Source organism: Podarcis filfolensis (genome assembly GCF_964270895.1).
Source record: "Podarcis filfolensis genome assembly, chromosome: 4".
Classification (NCBI taxonomy): domain Eukaryota; kingdom Metazoa; phylum Chordata; class Lepidosauria; order Squamata; family Lacertidae; genus Podarcis; species Podarcis filfolensis.
This window is the reverse complement of record NC_139607.1, coordinates 76,973,759-76,989,258: the sequence shown is the minus strand read 5'-3', so window position 1 is coordinate 76,989,258 and position 15,500 is coordinate 76,973,759. Positions and strand designations below refer to the sequence as shown.

Below are 15,500 nucleotides of genomic sequence, written 5' to 3'. Positions count from 1 at the left end.
AATTCAATTAATGTGCTTTACCTTAACTGTTTTAAAGCATGATGGTCAGGAGTGAGCAAGCAACGGTGGCCATCTTGCATCCCTGTGTTTCCGCCACATCTAATCCCCACCCACTTTGAATGCCTGAACAGGGCTTTTGTGTCACTTAACTAATCACACATTCTTCCCCTTTTTATCACCTCCCCCCCCAATTTCTTTCCTCTGTAGTCTTTCTTGTGTCAGTTTCTAGATTTAAGCCCCTCAGGGCAGAGATCTGTGCCCTCATAATTTGTAAAAACCCACCCCAAGCAGCTATTTGCCATAAGGAAAGCGACAGGAAATTCACTGGAGAGTGTGAGCTAAAAATCATTTGAGGCAACATTGTATAACCTTTGTATAACAAATAGGAATGCATGCTCAATGAACAGCTCCATGTAAATGCTGGCCACCATCCATACATGTCCTGTCTCTATCTTGCCATTTCTTATGAAATGACTGTGTTTTGATGTGCCTTGCCCAAAACCAGCTTCAATCCAAATTGAGAAAAATAATGACCTGGTTGCATTTTAAGCCAGAAATGTGTACATGGCCTAAGTCAACAACCAAGGGGTGGTGATAGAGGAGGAGGTGTTGAATAGCAACCATGGAAGGTGGCATGATCTCATACCATCCAACATTTCTCCAATGAAAATAGGGACGTCTCATTCCATAATGATAATTTTACTATTTATACCCCACACATCTTACTAGGTTGCCCCAGCCACTCTGGGCAGCTTCCCAGATAATAAAACTTTAAACATTGGGGGGGGGGGACCTTCCCCATACAGAATTGCCTTCAGATGGCTCGGGGGTAGGATAACTCCATAGCCTCCAACGAAAATAGGGACATCCTAAGAAACAGTGGGACATTCTGGGATCAAATCAGAAACCGAGACGGCTTCTCTAAATCAGGGACATCCTTGGAAAATAGGGACACTTGGAGAGTCTGTGATCTTTACTGAGGTAACATGTACTCTGATACTCTCTCTAGCTGTTGAGGGAGTTTTCTTGTGGAAGTTGAATCTAACCTGGCTCTCAACAAGGCATGTCAAAAAGGCAGAAGCCTCTCTTGTTGATTTCTGCTCTGGTTGTATACTGTTTTGGTCAGCTTGTTCAGTAAACTTTCACCTGGATTTTCTCTCTGGACTACGTGTGTTTTATTCACATGTCTCTGCTAACAATCCTGTTGGCATCCGTCTGTCTTGAGAGCTGATGGAGTGCGCCTCAGGAGTGAAGTCAAACAGCCGGAGAATCACAGTGCCTGCTGCCTCTCATGTTGTTGTTTTGCTGTGATAGCAGCACTGAACTGACCTCTTCAAGGAGCAAGCCTGGGAAGTGTGTATGAAGTTCTTGGGCTGCCAAGACAACAAGATCCACCTTTCGGAAGTTGCTGGAAGGAGGTGTACAAGGCACCATCCAAATGTCTTAGGGACTCTACTCTGGATTTGTGTAGAGTTTACTCCTTAGCGTCCTGAAGATGTCCTGCAAGGTATCGGGTACAGAATTTTCCTCAGGGTTTACTCGTGAGGTCTTTGTCATGAATGAGAAATGCTGCCACAAGGCAGCAGAGGTTTAGGACCAGAGTTATCCTTCTCTAGATGGGCTACCTTCCCAGCTTGATGAGCCCCATCTGCCCCTCATTTCCCTCTACAGCTTCATGATGGTTGGGTTCACTACTGGTCTTGTCCACTGAATCCGCTGGAGCCTATTATTGCATTCAGGGGAAGTCTCTAATTCACTGAGGGTTTGGGACCCAACGGCTACTCTCACCTGGTTTAGCCAGCCAGTCAAAGCCATTCCCAGCGTGTGGCCACTGTCACATGCTGGCAGCTTCTAGGAGCCACAGGTGAGAGCTGAGTGCAGGGTGTGAAGCAAAGGTGGGCAAACTAGCCCAAAAGGAGCACATGTCATCTACCAGAGGTACTACCCCTCCTCTAACACCCCATAACTCTTACTAACAATAGTAACAATTGTGATGATGTTGAATGGATGTTTCTCAAAGTGAAAGCTGCCAAACATGCATCCTATATCATCATCATCATCATCATCATCATCATCATCATCATTATCATTGTTAAATTGTCTCAATCTTCACCCTGAGATCTCAGGGAGGGTTACAGCACTTTAAAATACAAAATTAAAAAGAATTTAGAACAACTTAAAATTACAAAACTAGAGTAGGCTGTGTGTGTGTGTGTGTGTGCGCGCGCATCAGCATTTCTTGTGCAAGTGGGCAATGAAGGTCCAAACTACTATCTGTGAAGGTTAATCCTGTGGATTTGCTTATACAAAAACAGGAACTACTTCAGACTTTTCATGAACCAAAAGATAGGAATTGGGGGTGGGGGGTGGAGAGGAGAGATGATGAGTCATTTTTCAGTGTTTTCAACAACATGGACAATTCTTCCTGCAATGCAACGAGGTATTGGTTCACTTTTTGTATCATTATTAATACAGGATCCATTATGAAATGTGATGAGCCATAATTTTTCAAGCTGATTTACAGCATTACTATTAGCTTGCTTCCCAATACAAGAGAACAAACCTACCTACCTACCTATCTACACACACACACACACACACACACACACACACACATCTTCACCATTCTCAAGGTCATATTAAAACAGAGTTTGCTCTAAATTCATATATTGATACCCACCCACCCACCTACCCACCCCAAATTGTCCTCATGACAAACACAAGAAGTTGACATACATTTGCCAGAAAACCCCTTTGGGATTCTGCTTCAGCCTGGCTACCTTTTTACAGAAACCTATTTTAAAGTGACACAGATAAACCGAGACCATTTCAGTGTAGACCAACTGCATTTGTTCAAGGGGCAAGAATGGAAGGCGGAGAGTGAAACGATTATTTACCACAGATGAGATGACAGAGCTAACAAAGATGATTTTCGCAGGCAGTTTAGTTTCCATCCATTTGGTAGGCACACATCTTTCAAACAGCAAAAAGTTATCAGCTGCTAAGCTTTCCTATTAAGCTCTGTGAGAAAACGGGAAAACTTCATACCTGACAAGTGACACCTTCAGGATCCTTCTTTAAAACACAACAATCTCGTCAGAAGTTTTGTTTCTTTGCAGCCAGATAGCCCCTGCCGCAGACTCTACTATTCTGCATGCTGGCTTGGCAGGGACAAGGAGCCAGCCCCTTCCTGCAGATTGCACCAACGAAGAGAAAACCAGGGAGGCACATGTCACTATCAGCACATGCCCTTTGTGACTCAATTAACCTTGACATTTGTGTTCTGAAAAACATGCAATGTGGGAAGCCCTACGCACTATATTGCCCAGTCAGGCAATGGGTAACAAAAAAAGTCAAGAGATAACAATATAGGACTTTCAAAAAAGATGTCCTTTCAAACAACCTAGTATGTTTCCAGACTAGAGTTTATCGCGGAACTGGTGCAACTCAAGCACAGAAGTTTTTTTTTATACTGTCCACATGACATCATTACCATCAAAATCCCATTCTGTATTTTTGTTACATTTAACCTGGATTTTCCTATACACAACACTGGTCCTGAGAGATCTGCATTAGCTCCCAGTACATTTCGGAGCACAATTCAAAGTGTTGGTGCTGACCTTTAAAGCCCTAAACGGCCTCAGTCCTGTATACCTGAAGGAGCGTCTCCACCCCCATCGTTCAGCCCGGACACTGAGATCCAGCGCTGAGGGCCTTCTGGCGGTTCCCTCACTGCGAGAAGTGAGGTTACAGGGAACCAGGCAGAGGGCCTTCTCGCTAGTGGCGCCCACCCTGTGGAACGCCCTCCTACCAAATGTGAAGGAAATAAGCAGCTATTTTCTCTTTAAAAGGCATCTGAAGGCAGCCCTGTTTAGGGAAGTTTTTAATATTTAATGCTGTATTGTTTTTAACACTCGATTGGGAGCTGGCCAGAGTGGCTGGGGAAACTCAGCCAGATGGGTGGGGTATAAATAATAAATTATTATTATTATTACTGCAGAAAATCCCCTACTGTGCCATTTTTCTTCTTTTTTCTTCATTCCGTTCTTTTAACAGATTTCATGGGGGCAGAGCCACAGTGGCAGCGCTGCTCCAATGACTGTGGCTCCTCCTCTTTCTGCAGCCCGGGGGCTCCTTCCCCTTCATAGCAGGAAGAGGAAGAGCCAGCCATTGAAGCTATGTCTCACTCTGTTCTGTGCTTGTCTTCCTCCAGGCCCCCCCTTTGAACACTGGGGGCCCTAGCTCCCTCACCAAAATGGGGGGGGGGGCAAAAGTCCTCAGCCCCTAGGAGATGGCACCCCTGCAGCTGTACTTGTAATGTTATTAATGCAGAAGCTAATAGAAGTTCACCCTTTAGGCAGCAGTCATGCCCATGCTTACTTAGCAGTAAGCCTCATTGAACTACGAGGGTCGTTTATTAAAGATTTCCCCTGACCCACTTCCGGTTATCGTAGGAGGATAAATCTGAACATGTATAATGATACATCTCTCCATAGGTAACGTCATAATTTGTAGCTCTGAGCTCCTAGCAGTTTCTCTGTTATGGGTGCTAACGTGGAGGACTCTGATAATGGAACCAGTAGAATGCAGAGTGGTTATCAGGTTCCTGTACCTGAAAGGGCGTACACCACAGGAGACGTTCGATGAGATGAAAGGGACTTATGGGGAGGGTGCCCCATAGTATGACATAGTTAAGCACTGGCATCATTTGTTCAAGTGTGGTTGGACTTCAGTGGAATAGCTCCCATTCCTGGGCGACCACAGTCCGCCATTGATGAAGACACCATCCAGCAAGTAGAGGCTGCCATTCTGGAGGATCGACGCACAACCGTTCGCCAACTAGCTGCAGATGTCAAGATCAGTGTGGGCTCTGTAGAAAAAATTAACCCATGACCATTTGCACACGGGAAAGGTGTCCGCCCCGTGGTTTCCCCGGCTGCTGACGTCTTTCCAGAAGCAGGAATGTGTCACATGCTCACCGGGTTCTTTTGGCCATGTGTCATGGAAACCATGATGACATCTTCGCCAGACTAATTACTCAGGACAAAACATTGTTCCATCATTAAGACTCAGAAACTAAATCCCAGTCCAAACAATGGAAGAACTCTACCTCACCACCTCCAAAGTAGGCACGTATCCAACTGTCAGTGGGCAAGGTCATGCTTATGGACTTTTGGGACCAGCGCGGAGTAGTGATGATGGATTTCCTGGCAAAGGGTACTACAAGTACCGGGACATACTATGCTTCACTGCTGCAGAAATTGTGGAAGGCCATCAAAATTGAGAGGCGTGGTATGTTGACCAAAGGTGTCCGCCTCCTGGAGGATAACACCCCGGTTCACGGTCCTGTGGCTATGAAATCCTTCCTGACCCCCCCTTATTCTCCCAACCTCACACCATCAGACTTCCACCTCTTTCAAACCATGGAGTTATTTTTGAAGGGCAAGCTTTTTCCTGACGATAAAATGCTGATTTCTGAGGTCAAGTCGTGGCTTTCGACACAACCTGCCAACTTCTACAGACGAGGTCTTCACAGCTGCATAAAGCGATGGGAGAAGTGTTTGGCTCTTGCTGGTAGCTATGTAGAGAAGGACTATTAACTGTACCCAGTTTCGTTTGTCTCAGTCCATGGGAAGTACGTCAGGGGAAATCTTTAATGAACGCCCCTTGTATATGGGGCTTCCTTCTGAGGAGACCTGTCTAGGATTTTGTTGTTCATGTTTCAGAAAAATGGCCTGCCTCTTCACACTGCTCTAGCTTTTACGTATTGTGACAGGCTCCTGGCACCAGTCAGACAAAAGTGATTAGCTGTCTCAACAGATTAAAATGTAAATTCTATCAAAGAAAACAACATACCAAAAATAAAATGCTTCTGTATAATCCGAGTGATTAAATGCTACTTGTTTCAAAACTAATGTTTCTGTCACTTTCAATTACAGCTTTTGGAGGCTTTATTCCACATCATTTAATCTCTGTGAACTACTTCCTTGCTTCATTTTCTTATATAAACCTGTATACTTAGCACAAAATAAAGGACTCACAGCTATATAAAAAAACTTCATTTCTCATTTAGAACAGATTTGTAATCAGATCTGTAAGTCAGCATCCCACAAGGCCTATAAGAGATGATAAAAGGAAGAAAGGAACAATATCAAATACAGCCATACTCAGCTGGCTTTGCAATAGCCAAGTGGGAGAAATTAACCATTGGCAATAGAGGGAAAATGCAAAGGCAGCTGGCTTTCTGTACACAGGAAACAGCCTTATATCTGCTTTCTAAATATAGATCAATAAAACATTGGATGCTTCCTTATTTGTCCATCTAGCCCAGTAGTAACAATTGCAAAATGAGAACACAAAACACATGAGAAAACAAACAATCCAATAAACCCCATCTCACAACACATTTAAAAGGCCATAGAATGTTCAATCAGCCAAAGGCCAGCTTATAGAGAAAGATTTTTGCCAGGCACCTAAAGATATGTAATGAAGGTGCCAGATGAGCCTCCCTGGGGAGAGCATTCCACAAACAGGGAGCCACTACAAAAAAGGCCCTTTCCTGCGGGACACCTTTCATGACCTTCCCCAAATCCGATAAGGAAGACAGGGGGCTTAAAAAGCTCTCTGCCTTGCGCAAGACCCACTCAGCACCGACTTTGGAAAGGTAGGGATGATCACATGGGGCTGTTCTAGAGACAACGGAGTGTGCTTCTGGGGATGAAGAAGCTGCCTTAGCAGCACTGAAGTGAACTCCCCAGGGCATAGGCCTGGGCAATGTGTATGGAGGTCCTGGGCTGCCCAGACAACAAGACCCAGCTCTTGGCCTCACTGAGGAAAGTATAGCAATATATCTGGCACCAGCTTGGCTTCAGGGCTTGCCAGAAGGAGACATACAAGACTCCATCCAACCATCTTAGGGATTCCACTCCAGATTTGTGTAGGGTTTACTTCTTAGCCTTTTCTTCTCCTGAAGGCATCCCACAAGACAGCAGAGGTTTATAAGCACAGTTTTCTTTTCCTTAGATGGGCTACCTTCCCGGGTTGATGAGCCTCACCTGCCCCTTACTTTCCTCTATAGCACGCGTAATAACTGCCTTCTTGACTGTTGGATCCGCACTTGGTTTTATCCGCTCAATCCACTGGAGCCTTTCTTCACATGCAGGGGAAATCCCTGACTCACCAAGAGTTTGACACCCATCAGCTACCCTCACCTGCTTTAGCTGGCCGGTCAAAGCCGTTCCCGGGGTGTTGCTGTTGTCACATGCCGACCTGCTGTATAACACTCATGGAAGTTATGACAAAAACCATTCTGACAAAAACCTTTATTGATCAGCTTTAGCTTCTACACTCAGAATGAGGCCTATTTTTTTTTAATTGATCCATATGTTTCAAAGATGTTGACCTTCACTTGGTTTAAAGATCACTTAATGGAACACCCACTAAGAAACTCCTCTATCATCCTCTCACCGACTCTGAAACATTTTGTTTGAGTAGTGAGAGCCCTTTAATATTTGAACATTTTCCTAAATAATTCATATCAATGCTTTTCAATATTTATACTAATGATCAGACCATTTCCAAACACACCTGAAAGTTCACCTACGGAGGTGGCTTTGCATTCTTGCAGAGAGCTCTAGATTCAGCTCAGTGGATAGGTCGATATAGGCATTCAGATAAGAGGGAAGCAGCCTATTTAGATGCAGGGTCTGTTGAATGGAGTGCATGTTTGCGTGTGTGTAGTGTGCAGACTTCCAAATTCCACTACATGAAATTATATCCCCGAGTTTCCTAGGGGCAAAAGCTTTATAAACACACAACAAGTTGAAGAATTGCACATACTGTGCTCTGAGAGGGCTTTAGCTAAACAATCAGAGCTCCATAGCCAGGGCCATCTTACCCATAGGCGCTAGGGGTGCGGGTCTCTCAGGGGCGCCAGGCCGTGAGTCGGGGGCCCAAGAGAAGAGCCCGCCCGTCAGTCGGAGCGCCGCAGCGGGCTCTTCTGCTGCAGGCGACTCTGCGCCGTGAGTTCGGGGGTGACTGAGCCAACGAGACACTGAGGCAGGCGGCCAGCTGGCTCTGCCCTCCTGCATGCCTGGGACTGGGCAACCTGGCACCCCAGCGCCGCATATGCTTAAGACAGCCCTGTACATAGGTTACTGGTAGCACATCTGAGCCCCCAGATTCAATCCTTGGCAGCTCCAGCATTTATGGTTAATGTGCTGCAGCACAATTGCTGACAGGAGTGAGGACTTGTCAGCTTAAAATACCTGTGCTCGGAAATCTGCACTGGCTGCTGATCTGCTTCTGGGCCAAGTTCAAAGTGATACTAGCAGCCTATAAAGCCCTTAACAACTTGGGATCAGTTGACCAATTAGATCACCTTGCCCCACATGTGCCCACCCAACCGCTTCAATTGGCAGCATTGGCACTACTTCAGACCCCACATAAGACCCATTCTGTATTTGTAAGAACCTGATCGTTGAGTGTGGCACTTGAGAAGTCCCTCCTTATTGAGATGAAGCAGGTGCCTTCGCTGTGCTCTTCAGTGCCAGCTAAAAACATTCCTCTTTAGAGAAGCCTACCCAGAGGCGTAGAAAGTTGAGGTAATTTAAATCTTTTTTAGTATTTTAACTTTTGCATGTTTTAAAGTAGGGTCATGGTTTTCTTTTTCCTCTTGATTTTAGTACTATTTTATCTTCTGTAAACTACTTTGAGGCTTTTTCTTTTAATATAACTACAATCAAGCTGCGTATAAATTTTATGAAACAAACAAACCAACAATGTTCTGCATCCAAGGTCCAGTTTTAGAATCTGAGGAGGAACAAGGTGAAGGCAGATACTCAGACGAATGACTTGCTCCCAACACCATCTCTCACTGCATCTCTGGTTACCTGAAAGAAAGGTAGTTTTCACATTCAAATTATAAGTAAATCATGCATTAACCCCTGAGTAATATTTGTTTGGGTCTGGAACGGCCGCGGCTCAGTGGTACAACATGTTTAGCATGCTGAACATTGTTGTTTTGCATGCATCTCTAGAGATGGCAGGGAAAGAAAGACCCTTGTCTAAAGAGCCATTGCCATTGCATATATTTGAAGTACAAGCCTGGGAACTGTAGTCCACCCCGCACAAACCCCAGCACCCTTAGCAAACTACAGTTCCTGGGATTCTTGCGGGGGGTGCTTTAAATGCATGATGTGCACAGCCGTAAATGGCACAATGTTCAGACAGCTCCCTGTGTTGAAGGCTCTGGGGATGGCCCTGTGAAAGTCACTCTCTTCTGATCTATCATCAGGGGAACCCATAAACTCTTAGAAGAAAACATAGGATACAAATGTGATAGTTAGAACCAGACAAAGTCAGCTTTACTTTAGTTATTATTGAAAGCAATGAGGGTTAAATAGTTCCTTAACGGCTATTTATTCAGAAGAAAGTCCCAGTTCATTTCAAAGACTCTTTCTTCCAGGTAAATATGCTGAGTATTTCAACCTAAATTTCTACAAGTTCTTGCGCAACATGAACGTGAACAAATGTAGGATCGACCTGCATCTTAAACCTTGCAGAACTAATTCCTTGTTTCATAAAGAGTCTGTTATGTACTGAGTTGAATAGGATCCAAACTGCAGCAGTCTGATTGGTCCTAGAACAATAGGATCCAAACTGCAGCAGTCTGATTGGTCCTAGAACAATAGGATTCAGAATGCAGCAGTCTGATTGGTCCTAGAACAATGCAGCAGTATGATTGGTTGGCAGGAACTACCCAATCATGCTCCAGATAGAAGTGAATCCACAACCTGATTGGCTTACAGTAGAATTCCGGAATTAGCCAATCATGTGCAGCCCATTGTGTAAATAATGTATATAAAGCAGATACTTTGATGGGACATTCATTCATTCCTCCTCACCACTATGAGCTGAATAAAGAGCATGAAATCACTTCGCGACTCTGAGTATATTTCACGGGCGACGAAGGTGGGATCCCGCTGAGCTGACTGCCACACACAGCACCGCAGCACCGCCACCTGCCGCACCGCTGCCTCGCACCGTGTTCCAGGCTTCAGCTCCGGGACATAAGAAACTCAGAATGGCAACCGACAACAGCTTCTCGCCATTCAACCCAGCATCTGGAGACTGGGAAGCGTACGCCTCCCGTTTCACCTTCCTCCTAGAAGCCAAGGGGGTCACCGACGAAGAAGACGCCAAGAAGAGGGCGATATTCTTCAGCGTCTGCGGAGAGGAGACGTTTGAAATCGCCCGGGCTCTCCTTGCGCCTGAAGACGTCGCTACTGTTCCATACAAAACAATAATGGAACAGCTGAAGGGGCACTTTTCGCCGCAGCCCTCAGTGGTGGCTCGTCGAAATGCCTTCTACGCAAAGCGGCAAGCCCCTGGGGAAACCATAACTGGGTTTGTGACCTCTCTCCGCAAAGCCGCCCGGTTCTGCAACTTCTCAGAGCTGGAGAACATGCTTCGTGACCGCCTCGTCGGTGGCCTGAAGGATGAGAAGCTGCAACGACGCCTCTACGCTAAGAAGGACCTAACGTTCCAGGTCGCTCTGGAGGAGGCCCTGGCAACGGAAGCTGCCGAGAGGTCGACGCAAGAGGCACGGCCGAGCCAGCTGTCCCAACTGAGGGTCCACCACGAAGACCTCACCGACGACTCAGGACCCGACAGGGAGGAGGTGCACCGAGTACAGCAGCGCACTCAAGCAGCCCACATACCACAGCTGCCTCGACGAGAAGGAGGAAACTGCGCAAGCTGTGGAGAAAGTCACGAGAGGAGGACCTGCCGTTTCCGCAACGCAGAGTGCAGGCAGTGCAGAAAATTGGGACACATCGCCCGGGTGTGTCGGGCTCGGCCCACCCGACGCCAGGCATCAGATGACCAATCCAAGAGCCCCAGGTCCCGGGGCCCAATGCACCAAGGCAACTCGACAGAGCTCACGGACTTCCAGGTATACCAGTTGCCCCACCCCAACGTAGAGAAAATTTATGTTGACGTACAGATAGAGGGGGCCCCATGCCGCATGGAGCTTGACACGGGTTCAACTCTATCCATAATCTCGGCAAGGACCTTAAGGAAACTGTGTCCTACTGGGGGTCCCAAACTCAGGCCGGCCCCATTCACCCTCCGGGACTTCCAAAAACGTAAGGTCCCCACAATGGGGGTGGGGACCTTCAGGGTGCAATACCGAGGGCGGACGCGGCAACTGGACTTGCTTGTGGTCAAGGGCCCCTACATTAGCTTACTGGGATTGGCATGGTTTGGACCACTGGGGCTAGCCGTCACCGGGGTGAACCACACTAGCTTACAAGTGGACGTGGACGCCATATGCAAGGAATTTCCGGGGGTTTTCGGTGGGAAATTGGGACAGTATACGGGCCCCCCCATTGCTCTACAGCTTGACCCCGCAGTACGACCGGTCAGGCTCAAGGCCCGCCGGGTCCCGTTCGCCCTGAAACCCCGTATAGACGAGGAATTGGACCGGCTCGTGGAGCAAGGAGTGCTGGAGCCGGTGCCTAATGCCCCCTGGGAAACCCCAATCGTCACGCCCGTCAAGCCTAATGGTTCAGTCCGCATCTGCGCAGACTACAAATGTACCATAAACAAGGCCCTCACGGCCCATGCATACCCAGTGCCAGTGGTCAGCCATGTTCTTGCCACCCTGGCTGGGTCGAAAATTTTTGGCAAGCTGGACTTGGCCCAAGCATATCAACAGCTGCCAGTAGATGAGGCCACAGCAGAGGCACAGACGATTGTGACGCACAGAGGAGCATTCAGGGTAAAGCGGCTGCAATTCGGTGTCAGCGTGGCACCAGGCATATTCCAGAATCTAATGGACTCTCTACTTAAAGGGATTCCTGGCGTCACCCCCTTCTTCGATGATGTGTTGATTGCTGGGCCCACACCAGAGGAGTTTGAGGACCGCCTCCGCACCGTTCTGCACCGTTTCCAGACGGCGGGTCTCAAGGTGAAGCGGGAAAAATGTCTACTAGGAGTGCCTCAGGTGGACTTTCTGGGATTTATGGTGGACGCAGAAGGGGTCCACCCGACTGGGGACAAGGTACGGGCCATTTGTGATGCCCCAGCGCCCAAGAACAAGACTGAACTTCAGGCCTTCTTGGGACTATTGAACTTTTACCATTCCTTCCTTCCCCACAAGGCGGCGGTAGCAGAGCCCCTACACAGACTCCTGGACAAGCGGGCCCCTTGGGTGTGGGGCCAGCGCCAGGAGGCCGCATTCCAGGCAGTCAAGGACTTGCTTGTCTCAAACTCGGTCTTGGCACACTTCGACGAGAGGCTGCCGGTGGTGCTAGCATGCGATGCCTCGCCCTATGGAATTGGCGCTGTCCTGGGACACCAACTCCCGGATGGAAGAGAGGTACCGGTGGCATACTTTTCCCAGACACTCAACGCAACCGAGCGGAACTACTCGCAAATCGACAAGGAGGGTCTGGCAATCGTGAAGGGAGTAAAAAAATTCCATGATTTCTTGTACGGGCGGCCCTTCACCGTGGTGACTGACCACAAGCCGTTGCTTGGCTTATTTGCCCCTGAAAAGCAGACCCCCCAAGTGCTGTCTCCTCGCGTCCTCAGGTGGTCAATTTTCCTTGCCAGCTACCAGTATGCACTGATTCACCGTCCGGGGAAGGCGATGGGCCATGCGGATGCCCTCAGCAGGCTACCACTACCGGAAACAGGCCCCGACCCAGCACCTGCACAAGAGGTTATGAGCCTGGAGCTGCTTCCCGACCGCCCCATTCAGGCACAAGAAGTTGCACACCATTCCAAGAAAGATAGGGTCATCTCCCGGGTCCTGGACTGGGTGTGGAGGGGATGGCCCAGCAGCAGCCCCGGGCCAGAATTCGCCGGCTACACAACCCGCAAACATGAACTGTCGGCCCACAAGGGGTGCCTGTTATGGGGAAGCAGGGTCGTTGTTCCCCAGCCCCTCCGCAAAAGGGTCCTCACAGCCCTACACGAGACACACCCAGGGGTAGTAAGAATGAAGGCCCTTGCCAGGAGTTATGTGTGGTGGCCGGGGATCGACGGAGAGATAGAGGCCTGGGTCAAACACTGCCAGGCCTGCCAAGAATCCCGCCCAGATCCCCCAAGGGCCCCAGTCCAGTCCTGGGAGTCCGCCCGAGCACCATGGTCACGCCTGCATGTGGACTTCGCTGGCCCCTTTCAGGGGAAAACATTCTTCATAGTGGTGGACTCCTACACCAAATGGCTGGAAGTCGCACTGGTACCGTCCACTTCTACGTCCGCAGCCATCCGGGTACTACGCAGGCTGTTTGCAACCCACGGGCTCCCTGACACTCTCGTCTCAGACAACGGGACTGCATTTACATCAGGAGAATTCCAAACCTTCACATCGCAGAACGCCATCCGCCACATCCGTTCGGCGCCATTCCATCCTGCCACCAATGGCCAAGCAGAACGCATGGTGCGGACCACCAAGGACACCCTTCGCCGCATGACGCAAGGGGATTGGGAGTACCGCCTTGCCACATTCCTTCTAGCACAGCACAGCACCCCCAGCTCAACGACTGGCTGGAGCCCCGCTGAACTACTAATGGGTCGGCGCCTTGCAATCAGATTGGACCGCCTTCACCCCGATAGAGCTCAGGATGAGGTAGGAGTGGGGGAAGGCAGAAACCCCCGGACCTTCGAGGCCCAGGACCCAGTGTACGCAAAGAATTTTGGGGCAGGCCCAGCATGGGTACCCGCCACAGTCACCAGGGTCACTGGCCCCGTGTCGTACGAGGTGCTAACAGATGGAGGGCAATGCTGGCGCCGCCACTGCGACCAGATACGGCGACGATTCCCGGGAGAAAACCAGGAGGAGGAAAGTTCAGAGGAGTCCCAAGGGAACAGAGGGGCAGTGAGGCCCATAGAGCACGAGGGGCCAGCAGGAGAGGCAGAATCAGTAAATACAGAGAGGACCTGCGAGGCCGAAAGGACACCGGAACCAGAACCACGACTGAGCGAGCCAGTTGCGCCAGACCAAATAGCCCCATCACAGCCAGCATCCTTGGAACACGAGCCAGAACCTGAACCCCGGACCAGGGAACACCCCAGGCCGCAACGCACACGTAGGCCGCCAGCGTACCTCGAGGACTATGAATGCAACCTCCCGGGCAGGACTGGAACTTAGAGGGGAGGGGTGTTATGTACTGAGTTGAATAGGATCCAAACTGCAGCAGTCTGATTGGTCCTAGAACAATAGGATCCAAACTGCAGCAGTCTGATTGGTCCTAGAACAATAGGATTCAGAATGCAGCAGTCTGATTGGTCCTAGAACAATGCAGCAGTATGATTGGTTGGCAGGAACTACCCAATCATGCTCCAGATAGAAGTGAATCCACAACCTGATTGGCTTACAGTAGAATTCCGGAATTAGCCAATCATGTGCAGCCCATTGTGTAAATAATGTATATAAAGCAGATACTTTGATGGGACATTCATTCATTCCTCCTCACCACTATGAGCTGAATAAAGAGCATGAAATCACTTCGCGACTCTGAGTATATTTCAAGTCTTAGAACTGATGCTGCCTGAAAAATGACTCCTCAAACAAAAGGTAACATTATTAACAAATTCGTGATTAATATGTCAAGAAGGAAGCTGTAATTTATAAATGTACCCATAACCGGAAGACAAGGAAGGGCAGAATGGTTGTTGTTTTTTAACTTTTGCTTGCAAGCACTGAAGCGTAGCAGCGAACTCCAAGGGGAACCATGCCACCTTGTGGGCAGTTGCTTTCTAGCAGATGCTGTACATGGGGAGAAAGGACCGTTTATTAACAAATACACAAGGTGCAAGGCAATTCTGGGCATGGCCCTCGCGAGCAAGCCCCAGTGCGCTCAACAGGACATGCTCAAAGGAATGTTTGCACAGCCTAAAATGCCGATGATTAAAAGATATTGCCACCAAGAAATTCTAGCCTTAATTTGAATCTTGCCTGTTGTTACAAGTTCCTCGTTTCTCCAGGAGGTGTGTGACACTTATCCAGATTTGGCTGCCTTTTGAGGAAGAGATCATTGAAGATTCATGGCATTTCTGTAAGATTTATCATAAGCAGGGGACTTTTTAACACTTGTGCAGATGCAAGTTGCCTGCTGCCCTTTATATCATATCCCCAAAGAGGTAGGCCATATTCTTTCCCCCCAAAAGGGATTTTCCTTTTCAGCCACTGTATCAGTCTGTTGCTTTTTGTCTCCCAAAACTGCAACTTCTCTTTACACACAAACACACTCTCTCTCTCCCTTTTTCCACCTAGAGGAGGGTGAATCAAGATGAGTCAGCTTCTCCAGTCATTGACGTCTAGTAAAATTTTGAATCATGGCTTTCAGATTCTTGTGTTTTATATAGCTTTATACGCTATTTTATTACATATTTGACATGTGGTTTGTAAACTGTTTTGAGAAGACCCCCCCCCATGAAAAGTGGTGTACAAACTTACTAAAGAAATCATCACGCCAACTCCAAGGCTT

The 15,500-nt window shown here is 48.3% G+C and overlaps 1 protein-coding gene across 2 annotated transcripts in view; it reads right to left on the bottom strand.

Annotated features, from left to right (window-relative positions):
• The window catches only part of STARD13 (StAR related lipid transfer domain containing 13), a 220,872-nt gene extending 217,704 nt beyond the window's left edge, over positions 1-3,168 (bottom strand). For both annotated transcript variants that reach the window (XM_083609001.1, XM_083609002.1), the window contains exon 1: positions 3,049-3,168. The gene's annotated coding sequence lies outside the window, so the exon portion shown is untranslated. The remainder of the gene's footprint in view (positions 1-3,048) is intronic.
• Positions 3,169-15,500: the final 12,332 nt, after the last annotated feature.